The sequence below is a fragment of the Macaca fascicularis genome, chromosome 18, assembly GCF_037993035.2.
Source record: "Macaca fascicularis isolate 582-1 chromosome 18, T2T-MFA8v1.1".
NCBI lineage: Eukaryota > Metazoa > Chordata > Mammalia > Primates > Cercopithecidae > Macaca > Macaca fascicularis.
Genome location: NC_088392.1, coordinates 54,750,365 through 54,771,632, shown reverse-complemented (window position 1 = coordinate 54,771,632; position 21,268 = coordinate 54,750,365). Strand labels below are relative to the sequence as shown.

The following is a 21,268-nucleotide window of genomic DNA, read 5'->3' as shown; positions in this document are numbered from 1 at the left end:
CTATAATTTTTTTTTTACACCTATGGATGATATATCTTTGAAAGCAACCAGCCACATCTTCGTTTATGTCTTTACTGCATTCAATTCTGATAATCAATTTAGTTTTATTTAACAGGCATATTTTGAGCCTTTCTTTGGGGTAGGCCCTGGAGACCCAGTGATAAATGAGACATAGTCATTGCCCTCAAAGAGCTCAGTACAGCAGAGTACTGTCTTACAAAAGACCAGAGACCACACTGTGGTAAGTGCTGGTTTGCAAGTGCTTTGAGCATACAAAGAAGGAAGTAAATGAAGGGAGGTAGGGACATAGGGAGTCAGTAGAGAGATTTACTCAGATCCTTTGGGAGTGGCTGGGTGCTTCTGGATGACTTAGAATGGTCGTCGTTTGGGGAACACCTCAGAAATGCCCTCCTCCCTCTTGAGTCAGATGGGGTGACAAGTGTGTATGTGGGATAATGTGTGGGGTACTTAGTTTCATCTACCCTGACAGACTCCCCAGGCTAGGGTGGCCTTTGTCTTACGACACAGGGACTCTAGTCAGTAAAATGCATGTGCTTTAGTAGGTACAGCCCTTAAGTACATGAAGCATATTGTCATCTCTAAAGAAATATAAAGGATTTTCTTGATGATCTCATCACATGAGTATGTGAGAATTGTTTTTATTCTACTTGTTTGAAGGAACTAGGCATGCATGTGGGATATTCTCAGGAAACCATAGAATCAGCCACTTATTTGGGAGGAATGCACCAGATCCTTTTTAAACACTAAAGCCAAACCTCAGTGATAACTGCTTGGGTCTGTAATGGATAGATGTCATGTGACTGCGTTAGTATTTATCACAGGAACAGACCTACAGATACATCCCTACATCCTATTACCCATTTCTGCTGGAGCCTCTCCTGGTTAGTGACGAACACCATAAATGAGGGGAAATTAGAAAAACAGGCCTAGGGAACAATAGATCACTTGGAATGCCATTATTTTATTGAAGACTAACAATATATATACTGAACAAAAAATCAAGGAACATGTGATCACAATTTATATAGTGCCTTAACAGGAATAAGCAAATCAGTGACATATTAGAAACAGGATTAATAATTGCCTCTGAGAAGTCTCAATAAATTCTCTCTCTCTGTCTCTCTCTCTCTCACACACACACACACACACTCCCACACACACACACACACAGAGAGAGAGAGAGAGAGAGAGAATTTGTACAAAGCAATACCCTTTGTGGAAATCTCATATTTTTTTCCCCATATGTGGGAAAATTCCCAGATGTCTAGTTGAGTGCAGTCTTTGAGGTTCTTACTGAGTGTATCAATAATTCACAAACACTATTGTATCTACCCTACTATAGTAAGACCCTGCTGAGGTCTTACTGCCCCAAAACCATGAATAGGTAGGTGGTTATGAGCCTAGAGATGAAAACTGTTGTACCAAGGGATGGGTCATCCAAAGAAATCTAAGTTGGATACAGTTGATGAGAGTGATACTGACCTTAGTACTAAGGAGTCTCTAAAGCCTCATCATTGATTTCATTAACTTCGGTGACTGGAGCCCTAACTCCATAGCCCCAGGGATCTTGGCAAAGGTTGTGAGAAACCTTGCTGGAGTCCAAGGACATGACAGGTTTTAAGACTCATTTATAATTCATAATTCTAATTACAGAAACCTTTAGAGCCCTTTCTCTTCTGATTTTGTCTCTGTTATATGATAAGTTGCTTTCTTTTAAAGTACATAATGATGTGCTTATTTTGGAATCATTCTCCAAGATCAGTAAAAACCAGTATCTTAACAAGAAAAAGATTTATCTTTCAACATATTGAAAGTTATTTTAATTTTTTAAAAACCTGTCAATCACTTTATATGATGGATATGTTCCTTATAAAATATTATGTTGTATTTACTGTGCTACTTTTTCTTTTTCTTTTCTCCCTTTCAGTTTAAATTATCTAAAGACTTTAACAGGAAGAGTGTAAATTTGGGGAAAAATAGTCATTTCCTTTTATAAATGAATTTATGATTACTTAAGCACCTCATATGTTTATCTGAGGAAAGACTTAAGAATTAGAGAAACCCTCAAATGTTTTTCCACAGATAAACTGGAGGATCTTAGGAATGTGTTCATACCCTTTCTTGTCTGGTAGGAAGCCAAGGACCTCATTTTATTCTTTGGTTCCTTGTCCTTTGAATCTAAAACATGCATTTTGGAGATTCATGTTTTGTATCTGAAACAGTCCAATTCAAACCCATTCGTTTTTATAACTCTAATTATTTTAACTAGTTACATACTATATAGTTTTATACATTAGAGGTATAATGATGTCGTAATGCCTCGGCTTTTGTTTCTCTCTCTCTGCCATTTTCAGTGTGTTTTTATATGTATTATTTCTTTGAATTCATATAACAACCCCATGAGGAAGAATAGGAATATTTTATTCCTATTTTATGAGGCTAAAAGCTCCAAGAAGCCATGTTCACAGCTGATAATGAGAATTGAGGTGTCCTTGGATCATAGCCCAGCACTCTCATGCTATATGTGTGGCAGCTGTGGATGCAACGAAGGGTTCACTGTGTGTTTGCCCATGTGGATGTGTTTCTGATTGTTTCCATATCCATTTAGCAGAAGTCCTTTAAGCATCTCCTCTAGGAAAAGAAGAAACGTCTTTATCTCCATCCTTTACATTCTACTTGAAGAAATGAGACATATCTGGTAATTCTACTAATGATAAGGCTGTGTCCCAATGGTATCATCAAGAACTTTCTTACCAAAAGTAATGAGACAGAGACATTTGCTCCTAGTCTAATGAAATTCTTCCTTCTCCACCTACTGCAAGTAGAGTGGGGAAAGAGCCGCCTGTCCTCTCTGAATGTTCTCCTTGTTCCTTTTCTTCCTCAAACTTATTTCCCTCCAAGCAAGATAAGGTGGCTCTGAAATTTTGCCACCTGCCATGGAGGAACTTTACATCTCTCTCAGAATAATTCTTGGCCAGTGAAACAGCAACCAGGATGATGCCTCCTTAGACATTTGCACGTGCACATCTCTGCACTGTCTACATTTGAATCCCAAGAATATGGTCCTTTCCTTATTTTTATCCGAGGCTAGCTTTTGAGCAAGCTTGTACCTGAGAGGACTGCACATCCTTGTTTCCTCCTTTCTATGCTATTGAGGAAATTACAACATCTCCTAGGATAGTTTTCTTACAAGCTTCGTCCCCACAAAGGATTTACTTACCAAGTTATCACTGTTTTCCATGTATTTAATCCAGTTCAATAAACCTGTATTGCAGTAGCCATGCTAAGAGGCTCCCTCAGTACTTCTTCAACCCCTTCTTTAATATGAAAAGTTGATGGTTTCTTAGTCTTATGTAAAAGGACTAATACAACATTCAAGAGTAGACACCGATTTCCCAGCCAGCTGTATCCCCTCCTTCCCATGTCTTGTTTCCCAATGCCAGCCGGATTGCAGCTCCTGAACTTTTTCCATATAGACATTCTAGATCTGCCAGTGGGTATGGTGGCAGACACTGTGCTAGTAAAGTAGAAAGATGAATTGAACACCATCCCCAATCTTAAAGATTTACTCACCAGTCAGCCAGGAGAGATAACTCATTAAAATGCAAGTAAAATCCCTATTAGATTTCTGTATCCAGTATAGTGAAACAATTCTGTGTTGGAAACAGGAAAGCTTCATAGAGGAAGTGATGTTTTGACTAAGCTTTTAAGAATGAGAAGTTATTCAAGTATAAAAGAAGACAAAAGGACATTTTAGACAAAAAGTTTGATCAAGGCAGAAAGAAGTTGCAGTGTTTTATGCATGTACATTGCATGTGTTAGACGTCTGTAACATATATTAAAATTCAAGGCAGCAAAAGAGGGACAGTAATGCTTCAAGTAATAAGTGCTGTATTCAAAGAAAGGAAAGATTATTTCCATCTAGAAAAGCTTTTTGTCTTACCCTTGTTTGGGTCTTTGGCCAAACAGTCATTCAAATTTAATGGATGGTCAATAAATATTTATGAAGTTGAATTGAATTGAAATGCTATTCAAACTAGGATTTTAATATGGATAGGATTCAGACAGAGAAGATGATGGTGATTTTGAGGAAAGTTACCATTTAGATATCATTTGGATGTTCTGCACATTGCTTTATTTATTCCTGCATTCAGCAGACATTTATTGAGTACCTACAGTGTGTCAGGTGGTGAATTAGGATTGGAGGATACACCACTATACAAAAAACAACACAGATCATATCCAGTTAGGACCTATCCCTTCATTACCAAAGTTCTCCTTGACAGGTCTATTCAGAGAGAGCAAGTTCCTTTTTCTCAACTTACCTGAGTATGAAGCAAAGGCAGAGAAAGTCCCCCAGAGAAAGGTAGACGTCTAGCCTGTCCCACCATCATTCATTGTAGGACACTAATGGGCAGTCTGTACATGGCAACATCTGAAATATTAGCAGGCATCTGGTTTCTACACAGTTAAGATAATCAAGCCAAACATCTCCAAATTCTCCTGCTCTTCAAAAGAAAACTTTTTTTCTAACCAGTTTTTTTCTGAATTGTGTTTTTAAATTTCTAGTTTCTCCGACATGTAGACAGTATTAAAAAGGAGTGTCAGAAATCACTGTCAAATGTTTGGGCATGTCAGAATTGCATACCTGGAAACAGAATAATGAAATTGCTTGGCAACTCGTAAAGTCACCATCGTTTTTCAGATTGGGTTCTTTTTCCACCCTGAAACCATTACGTAATTCTGACAAATAGCAAATTACCTCTTTGTCCCCTCCCTCCCAAGGATGTGTTCTTACCCAAATATTTAATACTCACAAGCTTTTTATGACCAAATTATTTGACATGAGAAGCATATAAATGTGAAACTAATGCCAGTCCTGTTTCCTGCAGTTTCTCTTCTCATTCTGTGTGAGGAGGATCGTTCTCCATTTTCATTTCTTCTAGATTACATTTCTGTGACAGCTCATGGAAGAACTTTAGAAAACTGTGGAAGGAGCTAAATTTTAATGAAAACATGTACATCAACTTTAAAATTGCACAGAATGGTGTTAAAATCCACTATTTAAAAAACGCACAGAAATCCTTTCCTGCCTCTTTTCTTTCCAAAACTTATTCCGTTCTTTTATTTCTACTGTGGTCATATGATTGAATCCCTGAAGTAAATACTGTATATTCTTCATACTGATTTGGGATCCTTCTAATACTAGAGTGTACCTAGAAAGCAAAGTATATTTTGGGATTAACCTGGGAAATATAAAGAAAGCAACTCACAAAGAACAATGTTCTGTTAGGTATCACAGTCTGCATGAATGTTATGTGGTGCCTGAATGTGAGTTCCTCTGTAATTGCTGGAGGCTTCCTTTGGTGCCACACCTGGCCTTCTGGGCTTTCTCTGGACAGGACTTTTCTCAGGGAGCTGTGGGGGAAGGAGCACTCTCCTCTGGAAAGTGGTAATAGGGGATATTATTGGTGTAGGTGAAAGCTAGTGGACTGGATTGGGGAGAGTGGCCATACATATGGAGTTCTCACCTGCAAGTCTTGGGGAGAGGGTGAAATGGCTGAGATCTGGGGAAGAATCCAGGGATAGTGACCTCAGCCACAAAATGAGCAACTTGAGAAAGTGGCACGTTGTGTAGACGTGGACTGTGGGTTTGCACTGGTCCACTCATACCAGTGTATTTTACCTTATACTAAAAGCCTCTCTGGGGGCTACCATACATAGAGTTCATGTAGTGGCCTGGCCTGTATAACTGTTGATAGTATGATGTGGGTAATGGTTCTGTAGAAATTCTCTGAGAAAGTGGGGAAAGTGATCAGCTTTAGGTTTCTTACTTGTAATTTAATTTGACCTAAAAGTACAAATGGTCTGAAAATTAGAACTTAAAAGTGGCATTCTCTGACGACGTTTGTGTCCAGAAATCAGCATTGGTTTGCCTACCAAATTAGTTAAGCTTCTTCTTTTCCTGGCGTTTAAAGCCTTGAGCAGTCTAGCTGCATTCCACCTTTCCAACATTTATCCCCACAGCCTCCCTACCCATAACCTACATTTCCTCAAACACACCTTTCACTTATATGCCCTGATTCCCTGTCTTTGCTTAGAGTATCTCCTTTGAAATTCATATCAAATGCCACTTTCCCCTATTCTTCCTGGTCACCTTCAACAAAATGTGAGCTCTCTCTCTTTTCAATGTTCAAACCTTTACAAAGCCTTAGGCTCATTGAGCACTTGTTTTAAGTCTTCAGCATTAGGAGTTAAGCTCCCTGAGGACTGAAGTGATCATGCAAGTTTGGCTTGACTTTTTCTGTTTGATAATGCTGATTACTCTTTGTTGGTTTTTTATTGGGCAGACTTTGAACTAACTGTATGGCCTAGATACTAATATTTATCTCGGCCATACAGTTTAGCACTTATAGTTGTTTTGTATTTTTGCTGTTTTTCCATGTGTGTTTCTCCAGACTCTCAAGACTAAGTTACTTGGTTCTTATTAAGACTAAGGTCATATTCCTCAATAAGTATTTGCTGGTTTGTTTTACATTGTTAAATAAACAAAGTGACATCTCTCCATGCCACCTACACATGGGCATTTCTTTAGAGGTGACCTGTAACTACAAAAATTAGATAAGATCTCATATCTTTTCAGAGTCTTACCTTCTACTCAAGCTCTTCTTAAGTCTTACTTAAATTTAACTCTTACCTTAAATTTGACCTTACATACTTAATCAATACTTTAAAAAAAAAACCACCTTTTTGTCCATTAAAGTAGAAAGGTAATACAAGTGTGTGAGAATACGTGAGTGCACATGTGAAGAAGCTGTATCCCATGATATTACAGCTTTATGAAACTTTCTGTTTTCATGACCCTAATGAGAAAACTGACTTCTTCAGAATGGGTTTCATATGTAACTTTCGAACTTGTTTTTCATTTGTAATAAAGGCTTTTTATGTCCCCTTTGCTCCTCTATCTGCAATGCCAAATTCTAACTTTAGCTCCACTCTCAGACGCTAGCCTTTGAAACATCTCACTGCCAGTTTCAGTATCAGCATCTGTGGAAGCCAGTGACATTTTGTTCTGCACACCATTCCTGCCCTGTGCTCCCAGTGCCTCTCCTACTTCTTCCTTCTTGACTTGGCTGGAGAAGCCAAATCATATTTTACCAAGTCAGACACCTTTTTTTGGTAGAATTTGATGAGCACATTATCCTACAAGAAATCACTGGTGTTAGAATCTAGCTATGAAACTGAGCACTGGCCCCTGGACCATTAATCAGCAGATGAAAAGCAATCTTTGAAACCAATGAGATATTTTACTTGCCAGTTTAAACATTCTTTCAGTTGTCTGAATCTTTTTCTGTATCATTAAGACACGTTTGAAGTTTTATATTTTTTTCTTAAAGCTTTAAACTACCAGTTTACCTTTACAAGTTATAGGGTCATTATGATTTCGTTGAATAAAACAGCTGTAAATAGTCCAGTTCCACTTCAGTTTTCTTTTCAATGTTCTAGTTTTCAAAACAGATTTGTAAGAGTTAATTTCTTTGTAAGTTGTTTTTGCAAATACCATTATCAGCTCCCTTGTGTGTATTGTACATTTCAATCTGTCATAATCTCTATTTTTCTAAAATTTACTTCTTAATAAAAATATTGATACCTAAATCTTAAGGGCTATTTGGTATATAGGTTTTTACTCCATTGACATTTCCTTTTGAAAGATAGAAGAAAATATTCTTTATTCTTCCATGATGTTTCTATGAAGAAGCACTTTTAAAATCAATTTGTTACAGTAATATTAATATCTGATCAATTTACTCTACAGCAGGCCTAACATTTAATGTAGTTCTGCAGGCTTCTTAATAAAATTCAGATTTAAACATAACATTACTTTTTGGTGAAACCCTGTCTCTACTAAACATACAAAAAGTATTATTGGTTCTTGTTGAAAGCAGGTTATAAACAGAGGATACTGGCACCTTTAACTGCAGTTTGGTGCAGCCTTATAAGATTCTTAAAAAGATTTTAAGATGATGTCAATTAATGAAAAACTGAGGGCATTTATCAGATAAAAGACCACATGGTTTGACAAGGCCTTTTAATTTATCTGCTGATGCTCTTAAAAATCTGCCTCTCTGCCTGAATAATCATTGCTAGCTTATTTCTTTTCCTGTACAAGAAAAGAGATGAAAACGTCCTTTGACAGTTTATTCTGTGTGTTCAAGGGAAAAGATGGGGTGCTTTTCAGCACTCTCTTCAGTTCACCTAAGCCACCGCTGTGTCTGCAGGAGTCGAAATCTTCCTGCTGGCTATTACTCCTTTTCCTCTACATGGGATCAGTTTGAAAGCTGCTTGTCTTTGGACTTATTTGCAATAGGAATAAAAAGTTTCTGACAATGCCAGGTAGTGGAGAGAAGCAGGAAGCTCATCTGAGGACCATGGGAATTCAAAGGAGCAATCTCGGTTGAAACCGGATTTCTGAACTCTTGATCTTTATTTTTGCATTTGTGGCTCAGGGCAGGTGAGGTAAACAGTGTCCAAAGTTCCCCTTAACAGAGTGAAATAATACTGTGGTAGCTGAAGCTATCAAGCTACTCCTCATGCCAGGAATGTGAAGGATGGCTATGAAAACAACAAAAAGCCACTACTAATTTAATCAGATTTTTGTTAGATTAGAACCATACAGTTGAACTTTGGGATTTTAAATTCCTTTAAAATGTTCATCTTTCAAAGCATTATTTCACAATTGCCGTTAAACTCCTTACACCATGTATTTCTGTAGGTAGAGAGATTTCTACTGACGTGCTGGAAATATGTAACCTTGTATTTTGCAGCCTCACTTTCTTCTTTAGTAAAGCCCTGATTTCCCAAAAGGGAATACTTCCTTCAGCACGAGGTTTGGGCTTAGGTAATAGTTGCAGTTCTGCAGGAACATCAGTTCAAGGAATGATGAGCTGAATGCCAAAATAAAGCTGGGATGATTTTATGATTATTGTGTATGAACAATATTCTAATATGAAGGAGATTTTTCATTGCTAATATTCAACTGTTGGACAGAAAATATGGCTATGTTACTGAGTTTGTAAATGTCAAGATCCCAAAGAAAAGTACATGGAAGATAGAGTCACCAGAACTGAATCTGGAAAGAGTGTGTGTGCCCCCAGGAATATTCCACCAGAGGCGGCAGTGTTATTAGTACACTAGTCTCCTCTTACGTTAACTATGACAAAAGCCAGTGATGGCTAGAAGCAAGAGCGCTGGCAAACATTTTAGTCATATGAAGATGAGCATCATTGTCTCCTAATTAGCAGAAATATCAAGTATCCCTTAAAAGAGAACTTGGTGACAGACTGAGAATTAGAAAATCATCTAATTTTAGAACTCAGAGATCAGGCCAACACTGACGTTTTGCAGATAAGAATACTGTAGGCTTAGCAGGGTGTGATTAAATGTCACAGTTCATTCAAGATGGGAAGGTTCAGATCCAAAGGCCAACATAGTTTTCTGTTCCCGCCTCCCATTGTTTGTTGATATTAGCTTGAGATAGTACGCTTTTTTACAAATCATTTACCTGTAATGATTCAGATCATGAAGAGTGTGATCACATGGATGTGTCCAGTTAATTGAGGTTGTTGTGCTTTTCTTCTATCCCTTCATTAGTACCAAATAAGATTATGGAAAGTGAAAAGTTGTAACTAAATCCCTCAGTGATATAGGCATCTCTGTAGATAGTTCCTTGGCCTGTGAGGAAGTCAGATGGGCAATTTGAGTGGCTGTTTGTGGCGGAACCCCATCTGGCTTGATGTGTTTTCCACAGATTGTGTTGCATTTCTGGAAAAATGCTGTGAGACTTTTTTTGACAGCAGTAAGATATATACATACATGTACATATGAGATTCATATATAGATATGTGTCTCAAATATATGGGCGATCAATAAGATTATATATAGAGATGATGTTTATTTTTATATACACATTGTATATATGTAAAATGAAATTCTTATGAGTATATATACTGAAATGGAAAGTCGTGACACTGGAGCAGATTAATGATCTATCGAGCCCAAGATTCTACTGTAAGTAGGAAAGATGTAGCTGATACTCCTAACACCAGTCCAAAAAATTTATGTTCTCTTGCATTTTCCTTTTAGAATCTATCTATAAAAATTTCTAAAACTTAATCTATAAAAATTTCCAAACACTCTTTGAACCTTTTAATTTTTACATATAATTTCCTAAAAGCAGCATAGAAAAAAGGAATGTTTTTCTTAAAAAAAAAAAAAAAATTGAAGTTCAGATCAGAATTTAAATTCCACTCTGCAGTTTCTTAGCTGGGTGACTTTCCGAGCCTTGTTCCCATAACTGTAAAACATGGGAATGATAATAAAAATACTTACCTCTTAAGGATACTATGGGATTCAGAATGTTTAACATACATATGAAAGCACTAACAGATTTTACACAAATGTGGGTGTTTTTATGTCTTACATTTCTTGCATAATATATTCCATAAATTTATTATTAGGGTAATATTTCCTCTTATCTTAAAATTTCCACTTTAAAAATGTTCCTTTTTTCTGATATTACCCTATGGTTGAAGTCCTAGGATCTGGTGAAAGTGAGATTGTCTTATGCTTTTCATGATTTTATAGAGTTAAATCATACACTCCTGAATCCTTTGAGTATGAATGTTCATTTTTGAGCTCTGCCATCTTCATACAGCCTCCCAGCTGTTCATTTTTTATTCCTGTCCCCACACTTGTCAGCTTCGTTATGTCACTTTTGATGTATAACAACTGAAACCAATCTTAGGGCTGTAGGGGTACAGACAGTGTAGAAAGAATAGTTTTTTTCCCCCCTGCTTATTTCCAGATCATTTCAGAATCTTGTAGACTTTCATAATTGCAGCAGCACCTTGAGCTTATGGGCTCAATATCCCATCATAATTAACCTCTTGGTAAGCACAACATCCTACATTTTGGGTTGTGTTACTTGAATGCGTTACCCTATGCTTAGCCTTTTAAAGCTTATCTTTTACTTTTCTGCAGACTTGGTCTCTCAGGTGATTCTTATTTTATTTGAGTGGCTTTAAATTTTTTTATTTATACCTGATCAATTTTTAAAAGAATTTTTAGCAACTCTTCTCATAATATCTCTTTGGGGAGTTTGGCAACATAAGAATTTTACTGTTTACCAGCCCTTGTTGTGGTTCAACTACTATGCAGATCTTCATTCATTAGCCAGATACTTATTGAAACCCACTTATGCCAGGTACTGTATTAAGTGTTTAGATACATAAGGGACCAAGACAAATAAGGCACAAGTATTCTTGAAACTTATATTGCAGTGAGGGAAAAAATAAGCCACAAACTCTCTTAGTGTGTTTTAGGCTGCTATAACAGAATACTTCAAACTGGGTAATTTATAATGAACAGATATTTATTGTCTTCTGCTTCTGGAGGCTAAGAAGTCCAAGCTCAGGGGACCAGCATCTGGCAAGGGTCCTCATGCTGCATCATTCCACGGCAGAAATGCAAGAGAGAATAGGGGAGAGAACAGGAGCCAAATTTGCCCTTTTATAATGAATCGGCTTTCCCAAGAATGGCATTCATCCATTCAGGAGGGCCGAGCCCTCATGGACTGCTTACCTCTTAGTGGTCCCACCTCTTAATACCATCACAATGGCAAATAAACTTCAACATGCGTTTTGGAGGGGATGTTAATGAGTTAATACAATGCCAACATAAGAGTTAATAAAATAAAACAGGATGAGGTGAAAAAGAGTGACTAGAAGGCTACTTCATATGGCATGGTAAGGGAGGACCTCTCTGAGGAGATGACATATAAGCCTTCATCTGAATGTCAAGAAGGTCACCATGTGAAGTTCTAGATGAAACTGTGTGTAAAGGTCCTAATTCAGGAGCAAATCTAAAGTGTTCTAGGAACAGCAAGGAAGCCAGCATGAAGGGAGCTTCCTAAAAGGAAGTTAGACAAGGGAGAAATAGACAGAGGCCTGATAACAGGGTATTTTAAGCCAGGGAAAGAATTTGGATTTTATGATGGTTTCATAGAAAACCACTGTGATATTTTTAGCAGGAGAGGGATGTGATCTGAATAATGGTAACCTTGACATAATGAGATAAAAGTGGGTTTATTCAAAATGTACATCACATTATTGCAAGGGTAGTTAAATGGCACAAAAGTCTGTATATCTGTTAATGAGGAACATTCTGATTTGTGGCTGAGTAAGACTTCCAGGACACTGGCAATGATTCCTGAATTTTCCAGTTTGTTGACTGGAAACATTAATTTTATCTGATTAAAGAAGAAAAGAAGAAAATACAGAATTTCAAGAGCAAGAGAGGTGGTCAACAAGACCAGATACTATTAAGAGGTTGAGTAGGATGCAGAAAGAAAAACAGTTGTTTGATTTGATAGCAGAGAAGCTTTTGATGACCTTGACCAGAACATGGTGAGATTGGAAGACAATTGAATTTGTACTAAATTGAATTGGATGTCAGATGAAACAATGAAAACAGGGACAATTTGAAGTTTTACTGTGAAGAGGAGGAGATAAATGGTACAATAGCTCAAGGATGATGTGGGATCAAGAAGCTTTGGTTTTATTTTGTCAAAGTTGAATGATACTGGAGGGATTTAGGAATAACACATATGCAGGAAGAATTTTGCATTGCAAGAGAGAATGAGGATAGCAGCAGGAATGACTCAATGAGTAAGAGGAGAGTTGACCTTTGATAGTAACTATGCAGCTTCTAAAAGAAAGTGTAGGTGTAAATCGTCATGACCTTGGATTATGCAGTGGTTTTTGGTTTTAACAACAAACGCACAAGTGACAAAAGAATAGCTAAATTGGATTTTATTAAAATATAAAACATTTGTGCTTCAAATGATACCATCAAGAAAGTGAAAAAACAGTCCACAGAATGGGAGAAAATATTTACGAATCATATATCTGATAAGGAAATTATATCTAGAATATAGATTCTTACAACTCAACAAAAAAGCAACCCAATTAAGAAATAAGCAAAGCATGTGCTTAGACATTCCTCCAAAGAAGATATACAAATGACTAAAAAGCACAAAGGAAAGATGCTCTATGTCATTAGTCATTAGGGAAATCAAAGCAAAACCACAGTGACATACCACTTCACATCCATTAGGGTGGTTAGAATCAAAATGACTGACAAGTGATGACGAAGATGTGGAGCTCTCGTCTGTTGCTGGTAGAAATATAAAATAGTACACCTGCTTTGGAAAACAGTTTGATAGTTTTCCAAATTGTTAAACAGAGGTACCACATGACCCAGCAATTTCACTCCTAGGTATATTGCCAAGAGAATTGAAAACATGTCCATGCAAAAATTTGTACACAACTGTTCATAGCATCATTATTCAAAATAGTCCAAAAGTAAAAACAATCTAGATGTTCATTAATGAATGGATCAGTAAAATGTGGTAATTCATAAAATGGAATATTATTTGCTGTAAAGAAAGAAATAAAGTTCTGATACATGGAACAACATGGATAAACCTTGAGAAGATTTTGCTCAATGAAAGAAACCAGACACAAAGGCTGCATGTTACATGATTCCATTTATATGAACTGTCCAGAATAGTCAGATCCATAGAGACAGAAATAGATAAGTGGTTGCCAGGGCCTGGAGGGAGGAGAGATCATAGAGAGCGACTGCTAATAAGTAAGAAGGGTTTTTTTGGGCAGTAATAAATATCTTCTGGAATTAAATAGTGGTGATGGATGTACAATTCTGCAAGTATGTTAAAAACCACTGAATTTCACATTTCAAAAGGTTGAACTTTAGGGTATATGAATTGTATTCTAGCTTTACTAGGATAAGATCTGGAACATGACAAGGATGTCCATTTTAACCACTTCTATTCAACATTGTTCTGAAAGTTCTAGCCAGAGTGATTAGACAGGAGAAAGAAATGAAAGGCATCCAAATTAGAAAGGAAGAACTCAGGGCCGGGCACGGCGTCTCACACCTGTAATCCCAGCAGTTTGGGAGTCCAGGGCAGGCAGATCACCTGAGGTCAGGAGTTTGAGACCAGCCTGGCCAACATGGTGAAACCCTGTCTCTACTAAAAATACAAAAATTAGCCAGGCATGGTGGTGGTTGCCTGTAGTCCCAGCTGCTCGGGAGGCTGAGGCAGGAGAATCGCTTTAGTCTGGGAGGCAGAGGTTGCAGTGAGCCAAGATCCTACCACTGCACTCCAGCCTGGGGGAGACAGTCTCAAAAAAAAAAAAAAAAAAAAAAAAAAAAAAAAAAAAAAAAAGGAAGTCAAATTGTTTGCAGACAGCATGATTACATATTTATATCCCTAAAAACTCAATTTAAAAAAACTGTTAGAACTAATCAACAAATTTTAGCGTTTCTATATGCTGATAGCAAACTATCTGAAAAAGAAATTAAGAAAAACAGTCCCACTAACAATCACTACCAAAAAAGTGAGACACCTGGGAATAAACTTAGCCAAGGAGGTGAAAGATTTCTACAATGGGAACATATAAAATATTGATGAAAGAAATTGAAGAGGACATAAATAAATGGAAAGCCATGCCATGTTTATGGATTGGAAAAATCAATATTGTTAAAAAGTCCATACGGGTTGAGCATCTCTAATCCAAAAATCACAATGCTTCAAAATCTGAAATTGTTTTAGTTCTGACATACCACAAGTGAAAAATTCACACCTAATCTCATGTGACAGGTCACAGGCAAAATGCATTCAAACTTATTTTATGTACAAAATTATTAAAAATACTGTATAGGCCGGGCGCGGTGGCTCAAGCCTGTAATCCCAGCACTTTGGGAGGCCGAGACGGGCGGATCACGAGGTCAGGAGATCGAGACCATCCTGGCTGACACGGTGAAACCCCGTCTCTACTAAAAAAATACAAAAAACTAGCCGGGCGAGGTGGCAGGCGCCTGTAGTCCCAGCTACTCGGAAGGCTGAGGCAGGAGAATGGCGTGAACCCGGGAGGCGGAGCTTGCAGTGAGCTGAGATCCGGCCACTGCACTCCAGCCTGGGCGGCAGAGCGAGACTGTCTCAAAAAAAAAAAAAAAAAAAAATACTGTATAAAATTACCTTCAGGGTATGTGTATAAGGTGTATATGAAGCATAAACGAATTTCATGTTTAGACTTGGGTCCTGTCTCCTAGATATCTCATTATGTGTTTGCAGATATTCCCAAATCTTAAAATATCTGAAATCTGAAAACACTTCTAGTCCAAAGCATTTTGGATAAGGTGTACTTAACCTATACTACCCAAAGCCATCTATAGATCCAATGCAAATTCCTACAAAAATACCAATGGCATTCTTCACAGAAATAGAAAAAGATAATTTTAAAGTTCACATGGAACCACAAAAGACCCCGAATAGCCAAAACAATACTAAACAAAAGAACAATGCTGGAGGGGACTGCAGCAGACGGGTGGGCTCCTTTGACTCCACTTTGCCTCCTTGTCAATGAGTGGGCTATCCTGCTCTCCCATGGCATCTGTATTTAAAAAAAAAGAAAAAAATACTGCAGGTATCACATCGCCTGACTTCAAAATACACTACAAAGCTATAGTAGCCAAAATAGCATCATACTGGCCTGATGTATTAGCCTATTCTTGCATTGCTGTCAAGAAATGTCTGAAACTGGGTAATGTATTAATGTTAAGAAAAGAGGCTTAATTGGCTCACAATTCTGCAGGCTATACAGGAAGCATATTGGCTTCTGCTTCTGGGGAGGCCTCAGCAAGCTTCCAGTCATGGCAGAAGGCAAAGGGAAAGCAGGCACATCTTATGTGGCTGGAGCAGGAGCAAGAGAGGGATGGGGGAGTTGCTTCACACTTGCTACACACATTTTAAACAACCAGATTACAGGAGAACTCGCTACTTACTATCATAAGAACAGCACTGAGGGAATGGTGCTAAACCATTCGTGAGAAACTGTCCCCGTGACCCAGTCACCTCCCACCAGGCCCCACCTCCAAAATTGGGGATTGCAATTGAACATGAGATGTGGGTGGGGACACGGATCCAAACCATATCACCTGAAAATAGATACGTAGAACAATCCAACAGAATAGAGCACACAGAACGGTGCCAGGAACATAGGGAAAGGATAGTCTCTTCATAAATGATGCCAAGAAACCTGACTATCCATGTGCAGAAGAATTAAACTAGATCCCTATCTCTTACCACATACAAAAATCAACTCAAAATGGGCTAAAGACTTAAGTGAAAGACCTAAAATGATAAAACTACTGGAAGAAAACATAGGGGAAATACTTCATGACATTTCTGGGCAAAGATTTTTTGGGTAAGACCTTAAAAGCACAGCTGACAAAAGCAAAAATAGACAAATAGGAGTATATCGAACAAAAAAACTCCTTCACAGCAAAGGAAACAATCAGCGGAGTGAAAAGACAAACTACAGAATGGGAGAAAATACGTGCAAACTATTCATCTGACAAGGGGCTAATACAAGGAACTCAAACAACTGAGTAGAAAAAAGAACGAAATAAAAAATGGGTGAAAGACTTGGTTAGACATTTCTCAAAAGAAAACATACAAATGGCCACAGGGATAGGAGAAGATGTTCAACATCACTAATCATCAAGGAAATACAATGGGAACTGCAGTGAGACATCACCTCATCCCGATGATTAGAATGGCTATTATCAAAAAGAGGCCAGGCGCAATGGCTCACGCCTGTAATCCCAGCACTTTGGGAGGCTGAGGTGGGCAGATCACTTGAGGTCAGTAGTTCAAGACTAGCCTAGCTAACATGGTGAAACCCCATCTCTTCTACAAATACAATAATTACCTAGGCATGGTGTCAGGTGCTAGTCCCAGCTATTTGGGAGGTTAAGGCATGAGAATCACCTGAACCTGGGAGGTGGACGTTGCAGTGAGCTGAGATCATACCACTGCACTCCAGCCTGGGAGACAGAGGAAGACCCTGTCTCAAAAAAAAAAAAAAAAAAAAAAAAAAAAGGAATGACTATTATCAAAAAGACCAAAAAAAAAAAAAAAAAATGTTGGCATGGATATGGAGAAAGGAGGACTCTGATACACTGTTGGTAGAAATGTGAATTAGTACAGCCATTATAAAAAACAATATGGAAGGTCCCCAAAACATTAAAAACAGAACTACCATATGATCCAGCAATCCTACAACTGGATATATAGCCAAAGGAAATTAAATCAGTATGCCCAAGAGATATCTGCACTCATGTTTATTGTAGCACTGTTAACAATAACCAAGAAATGGAATCAACCTTAATGTCCATCAGTGTGATGAATGGATTTTTAAAAAGTGATATAAATACACAACGAAATATTGTTTAGTCACATAAAAAAATGAAATCTTGTCATTTGTGGCCACGTGGATGAACGTGGAAGATGTTGTGTTCTGTGAAATAAGCCAGGCACAAAAAGACAAATACTGCATGATCTTCCCCATGTGGAATCTAAAAGAGTTGATCTCATAGAAATAGAGAGTAGAATAATGATTTCCAGAGACTGGAAAGGGGAAAGGGGAGGGAGGAATGGAGAGAGATTGGTCAGTGGGTACAAAGTTACAGTTAGGTAGGAGGAATAAGCTCTGACATTCTATTAGACAGTATGGTGACTAAGGGTAACAATACTGTGTTGTGTATTTCGTATCCCCCTTGCCCTCAAATCCCAGGAGTGTACCCTATTTAGAGCCAGCATCTCCCTCACTTGTGTTGACCTTTCTCAAGACAAGAGTTTTTCAAATCATAGCATTATTTGTAATTGAGAAAAATTGGAAAACAAGCACAAGGTTAAATAAGCAATGGTGAAATACCAAATAAAATATTTTGCAGCCACTTGGGAAAAAAAATAGCGATTTTGAATGTTCTCACCACAAAGAAATGATAAATGTATGAGGTGATGGATATCCCAAATACCCTGATTTGATCATTGCACAATGTATATATGCATTAAAACATCACACTTGTACCCCATAATATGTATAATTATTTATCAAAAACAAAATACAGATTAATAAGCTACCTATTTTTTTGAAAGCTATTATTTTTATATGCCGTGAATAACAAATTCAAAAATATAATGAAAAGAATAAATGGCATGATAAAATTTAGGAAAATTTTGAGAGTAAGAGGAGGGGAAATTATTCTATAGATAGTAATACATGTTATAGAATTTTAAATAAGAATGTGGAACTGCCATGGAAACAGAAAAGGCAATTTAAAGTCTAGAAAGGGCCGGGTGCAGTGGCTCACACTTGTAATCCCAGCACTTTGGGAGGCTGAAGAGGGCTGATCACGAGGTCAGGAGATTGAGACCATGGTGAAACCCCGTCTCTACTAAAAATTCAAAAAATTTGCCAGGCACAGTGGTGGGCACCTGTAGTCCCAGCTACTCAGGAGGCTAAGGCAGGAGAATGGCCTGAACCCGGGAGGCGGAGCTTGCAATGAGCTGAGATCACGCCACTGCACTCCAGCCTGGGTGACAGAGCGAGACTCCGTCTCAAAAAAAAAAAAAAAAAGTCTAGAAAGAGATCTAGGTACGTGTATTAGGAAGGCAATATATAGTACAAATAGTGCTTCTCATTGGTGGGGAAAGAATAGATTACCTATTAAGTTGTGATGTTCAACACCTACTAACTTTATCAGTTAGTGGTTTAGGTTGAAAATAACAGAAGTTAATCCTGGCAGGCTTAGGTAGAAGAAAATGTTGGGTAGCTCAGAGTCAATGGAAAGCCGAGCTCAGAAGATGGACAGGAACCAAAGGATGCTAAGGAGCTGGGAACACAGCCTTTCTTGTGTCACAAGAATTGGATGGCACTGTACTGCTTTTGCTGCTCAGGACTCTGGACCCCACCACTCTGCCACCACAACTAAACTCTAATGGTCCCTGTGTGTTTATATCATTCCCTCAACTCAGAGACTGAGGCAGGATTCAAACACAGAGCCTAGGTCATGGGCCTGCATCCTTATCGCTCTGAGGGAAAGGGTAGCCTGCCCACTTTCAGCTTCTCTGGTGGGGGGCAGGGCACGATAGCATCTCCCCAGGTAGTAGGTGTCCAAATCCTGGGGAGCCAAAAATGACAGATTTCCACCATTTGGAATGACTAAAATTAGAACCATACTTTATATCATAGACAAAAATAAATTCCACATGGATTCAGAATTTAAATGTAAAACTTGAGACCATAAAAGTACTTGACGGAAATATGCATGAATATTTATGTATTCTTGGTTCAAGAAAGTTGATAAGCAAGATAGAAAAATAAGAAAGCCATTAAAAATATTGATAGAGCATATTAAATGACGCAGAAAGAGAATTATGGTCTGTTGAGTTTCAGAAAGTTTACGTTAAAAAATGGGTATAATGTGATTACATTTTTAAAATAGGATCACATTTTTAAGAAAACACACACACACACGCATGCACACACACACACACACACACACACACTCCCAGAGAGGATTAGAATGGCATATACCAGAATATTTTGAGTGGTTATTTCTGGATGAAGACGCTAGAGATGATTTTTCCTTCCTTCCCTCACTATATGGAAGAGTTTCTTTTGTTTTTTGTTTTTTGTTTTCCAAAAGCTGTTATTTCTTTTTAAATCTGAAATGTGAGGGATTTGATTGGTTGGTTTGTAAGAGTATATAGTATCTGGGTCTCCATAGATAAATTTTATGCTAAACTCTACAAAAGTGAAAATAACTTCAAAGACCAGGTAATGAGGCAGTTGTGTTTCAACAATCCCATCCGTTTAAAAATAATGTTAAAGTGGCAATTGGAATTTGCTCCATCTGGTGGCCCTTCAAAAGAAAGAACTGGATAGTGGGTGATGACTCAAAGAATACCCTCCAGATCATGATGTTTCTCTTACCTCCCCCAGTGTCTTTTTTTTTTTCTTTGGTTTGTTTTATTTTGTCTTCTTTTTAAGAGAACCCATCTGCTTGACTAGGAACTTACTAGTTAGTATTCAGGGTATGTTATCTAAAGGGAAGCCAGATGCAGAGACTCTGGAGATATTTGTTATGGCCTATGTTTCACCACTTTATGCTCTTACCTACAAAATAGGAGTTGTCCCAACATTTCCTGTTTTAACAACCCTTCGATTCCTGATGTCTTGTTCTCTCTTATCTCAGATTCCTGTCTCAGTAAAGGATGCCTAACCTTTATTTCTCATAAGAGACAGAGCAGGTCTTCCTTCCTAAAGTGAGTCACCCAAGTAAAGGACTGGCTTTTCATGGAAGCCTTGATGGTGTAAAGGATGAGGAGAGACACTTCATGTTGCAGAAAGACTGATCATGGGCACATCATAGAAATAGACCAAGAGGTCTGGAGATAGCAAAGAAAGAATGAACCTAAAAATGGTGGCTTGTTCCTATTCTTGCCTCTTGGTTTTCTTTCTTGTAAAAGAAAAAGAATCATTCTGACTTCCAATTTGTTTTCCTAAATGCCATTAGCCTGTACTAGTAAGAAGATATGCATCAGTAAACACAGCTTGCCAGAATTTCCCAGTTGTAGTGGTCTTGTTGAAGAGCTCTTCATATATTTTTTTAAAAGTCCCCTTTTTCTACGATCATTTCCTCAGGGGGCTCATTGGACATTTCTGTCGTGTTTCTTAGTCATAAAGAGCATGACTCTGAACTTCCATAACTTTCAGTATCCATGTCTTCATACTTCATGTTAATGTGGAAACCCCGCTGCTCTAAACTGGAATTAAATTGATATTAATTTGGCTTGTAACAAAATTTACCGATTAAATTTACCAATTTAATACTTAATAAGTGTAAGTAATAATAGTTAATAAGTATAATAATAAGTATAAGTAGTGATAAGTAATGTTTAATACTTAAGTATAAGTAATACTTAATACTTACATTGGTATTAATTGGCTTGTAGTTTTCACCTGTGAAAACAGTTTGAGCATATGTGTATTTTTTGAGCTACACGTTTCATGAGAACTTTCGTAGTTCTCTCATGTTTACATTTTCCTCTCTTTTTCCTCTTTAGTTTATTTTGACGACTTGGAGCAGGTGATAGCCAGGTGGAAGAAAATGTATATTTCTTTTCTCTGGTAGAAGCTAGGAAGAACTCCTCTTACACTGGTTTCCTTGGCTTTATAGTGTGAGGTTCTGTTTGTTGGTTGTGGAAGCTGGTGATATTCTGATGCATGCAGTACAATACACGGAGTTCAGGGTT

General features: G+C 37.7%; 1 protein-coding gene across 4 annotated transcripts in view; it reads left to right on the top strand.

The window, feature by feature from the left end:
• The window catches only part of MAPRE2 (microtubule associated protein RP/EB family member 2), a 161,146-nt gene that overhangs the window by 94,511 nt on the left and 45,367 nt on the right, over positions 1–21,268 (top strand). The gene's annotated exons all lie outside the window — the stretch shown is intronic.